At 47.0% G+C, this 3,777-nt stretch overlaps 1 protein-coding gene across 1 annotated transcript in view; it reads right to left on the reverse strand.

Annotated features, from left to right (window-relative positions):
• The window catches only part of LOC109923962 (rab GTPase-activating protein 1-like), a 133,996-nt gene that overhangs the window by 101,188 nt on the left and 29,031 nt on the right, over nt 1–3,777 (reverse strand). The gene's annotated exons all lie outside the window — the stretch shown is intronic.

Consider the following 3,777-nt stretch of genomic DNA (forward strand, 5'->3'; position numbering starts at 1 on the left):
TCAGCCTTCCTGCTCCTATGATGCTGCTTGGCCTGCTGTGTTCATCCAGCTCTACACCTTGTTATCCTTACTTTCATGTTCCTTTTGTAATATATAACGTTCAATTAGCTTTCTTAATCACTTGCTGCACCTGCACACTAACATTATGCAACTCATGCACTAGATGGGGAGGTCTCGGAGAAGGTGGTGGTCAGGGGGAGGGTGGGGTGACTGGGTGAAGATGGGGGAAGAGGAGAGAAACAGTTGGACTCTGATTGAAACACTGGTTCTGGGAGCTGATTGCTGAGCCCGTGTGATCTGTTGAAGCTGTAGAGTGACATTCTCAATTCTGATTTAGGAAAGGGCTGCAAAGCAGAAAGATCATCTGGACCAATAAACCCAATAAAGGCTCCTCTTTGTGTATGACTCGTTCACAATCTGCCTTCTGCAACAGTTCTTCTGAAGAAGAATATGAACCAGTAAATACTGAGTGTGTGAGAGATATCAAAAGGCCAAAATTTAAAGCCCCCAGAAAACAATATCTTGCACGAACTGTGGCATAGTGATAAGGGGACTGTATTAGGATACCAGCGGCCCAGGCCAATAACCTGGTTATAAAAGTTCAAATCCACCGTAGCAACCAACGGAATTTAAATTTAATCAATAAAATCTGGAAATGAAAGCTAAGTGATGGTGGTGATGACAAATAGCATTGATTGTCACACAAACCCAATAGGATCAGTCATGTCCTTCAAGGAAGGAAATCTGCTGCCCTTGACCAGTCTGTCCTCCATGTAACTCCAGACCCACAGTAATGAGGCTGAACTCCCTTCTGAAATGGTCAAGCAAAACATTCAGATCAAAGGCAAGTAGGGTGCACATCAAATATTCAAATCACTTCCCACTTCCTACAGACTAAAGGGGTGGCCATGGGAACCCGCATGGGCCCAAGCTATGCCCACCTCTTCGTAGGACACGTGAAACAGTTCCTCTTCCACAGCTACACTGGCCCTATCCCCCACCTCTTCCTCCGCTACATCGATGACTGTATCGGCGCTGCCTCATGCTCCCACAAGGAGTACGAACAGTTTATCAACTTCACTAACACCTTTCACCCCAACCTCAAGTTCACCTGGACCATCTCTGATATCTCCCTCTCCTTCCTGGACCTCTCTGCCTCCATCTCTGGTGACCGCCTTGAAACCGACATCTGTTTCAATCCCACAGCTATCTAGACTACAGCTCCTCTCACCCACCTTCTTGAAAGAGTGCGATCCTCTACTCCCAGTTCCTCTGCCTCCGCCACATCTGCTCCCAAGATGGGGCATTCCGCTCCCGAACATCCCAGATGTCCTCTTATTTCAAGGACCGCAACTTTCTCCCCTTCGGTAGTTGAAAATGCTCTCGACCGAATCTCTTGCATTTCCAGCACCTCTGCCCTCACATCCCCTCCCCCCAACAAAAGCAAAGACAGAATCCCCCTTGTCCTCACATATCGCCCCACTACATTCCATATCCAACGTTATCATTTTCCGCCACCTGCAATCCGACCACACAACCAATGAGATATTTCCCTCCCCACCCCTATCTGCCTTTCGTAGGGACCGCTCTCTCCATGACTCCCTCGTCCGCTCCACACTCCCCACTAGCCCCCCAACCCTGGCACCTCTCCCTGCAACTGCAGGAAGTGCAAAACCTGCCCCTACACCTCCCCCCTCACCCCCATGCAAGGCACCAAACAAATCTTCCACATCATCAGAGGGTCACCTGCACATCCGCTAATGTGGTCTATTGCATCCACTGCTCCCGACGTGGCCTCCTCTACATTGGTGAGACCAAGCGGAGGCTCGGAGACCGCTTTGTTGAGCACCTGCGTTCTGTTTGCGACAAACAACATTTCCCAGTCGCCAACCATTTCAACTCCACTTCCCACTCCCTCGGCTTCCTGTAGTGTCACAACGATGCCACCCGGAAACTGGAGGAGCAGCACCTCATATTCCGCCTTGGGAGCCTACAGCCCGATGGTCTCAATGTGGACTTAACCAGTTTCAAAATCTCCCCACCCCTGACCTCATCTCAAGACCTCTGATCCCTGCCTCCTTGACCTGACACTCACCCACCACTTGAAAGGATTTTTTTTTTTAAATTCACCATCTTGGCTTCTCAAAGAAGGTTGCAAACTGAAAGTACAGTTCCAGTGCCATCTGTAGGAGTGCATATCTGCAAGATGGAATGTGGATGCCTGCTGGCTAGGCTCGGGCAGTGTGTATTGCTTATCCTTAATTAGCTTTATGAAGGTCCAACACATTTATTTGAAGAACAAGCTTTCAGAGTTTCGCTCCTTCTTCAGGTATCAGTGAGAGGGGTGGCATCTCCTGTGTCTGCCCCAGTCCAATACCGGCACCTCCACATCGTAGCTTTATGAAGGTGGTAATGAGCTGCCTTCATGAGCCACTGCAGTCCATGGGAAGGGGGAGATTTACACAATTTATGTTGAAGTTTTAGGAATGATTGGTCCAAAGCCCTGTAATCTTTTTAAACATCACACAGCTGTGGAGTTGGAGTGTACTCATCACTCAGCATTTGATTAGCATCGTAATGTTCAAAGTGATGTTGAGTGGTCCTAACCAGCCTGATGATCATCTGGGGATAGAGCATTCAGCTATAAATGTTTTTTAAAACTGTCTCCCTGCCAAGCCTAAAGGAACAAATACCAGGCACTCAAGCATTTCATACGCTAAATAATCTCAATTGAACATTTCTGTAAAGGTCACCAGAGGGCAATACTGGCATGGTTAACAGGTGGCACACCACTGTGATCAGATACATACAAACTCTCTCATGACAGAGCTGGGTCCTTACTGTATAACTATTACAATAATGTTTGATTTTATTTGACCTTCCTTTTTACATCAGTTTGTGGGTAGAAATTGTGAAGCCACTTTTGTCTGTCATTGACTGGAACTGATACAATGCTTTCAATTTAGCATCAAATGGGGGTTGGAGGTGGAAGAGGTAGAGAAGAAGATCGGGATTTCCTGCCAACCACTGTTAGTCTGAATAGGCCCCACTGTGACGGTCACCATGGCTTTTTGTATTTGCAAATCCTGGCTCAAGAAACTGGTGAGCAAACAACACCCCAAGACACTCAGCATGGTCATCTCCCGGCCATCAAACCCTGTGTGTCAGGTGGCCAACTGATTTATCACAAAATCTCATTTTAAATATTACATTTAAATGTGGGTTAAATGAATCTAATTGTAAACTTACATGGAACTTACGTTAGATGTGCACAATTCCAACACGATTCCTACGCTCACTGGGGATGGCAATGAATTACAAGGAATTTCAACTCACAAACAGGCACACAGACCTGAGCCTTCTCTCTCACTAACTGTGCAAGAACGTGTGACAGAGTGTAAAAGCATGTGGCAGACTGTAAGACAGTGTGACAGAGTATACAAGCGCATGACAGAGTAAGAGCATGAGTGTGATGACAGTGTAAGGGTGTGTGAAATTGTAACAGCGTGGGACAGAGAGTGTGTAACAGATTGTAAGACCACATGAGAGTGTGTAAGAGTATGTGAGAGCATGAGAGTGAGAGCATGAGAGAGTGTGAGAGCCTGTGACAGAGCATAACACGGTATGAGCATGTGAGAATATAACAGAGCATGACACAGCATGTGACAGAGTGTAAGGGATTGTAAGAGAATGTGTAAGTGTGTGGCAGAGTGTAAATATATGGGACTGTGAGAGCGTGAGACAGAGCGTGAGAGCGTGAGACAGAGCGTGAGAGCG

This window comes from Rhincodon typus, chromosome 10 (genome assembly GCF_021869965.1).
Source record: "Rhincodon typus isolate 14 chromosome 10, sRhiTyp1.1, whole genome shotgun sequence".
Classification (NCBI taxonomy): Eukaryota; Metazoa; Chordata; class Chondrichthyes; order Orectolobiformes; family Rhincodontidae; genus Rhincodon; species Rhincodon typus.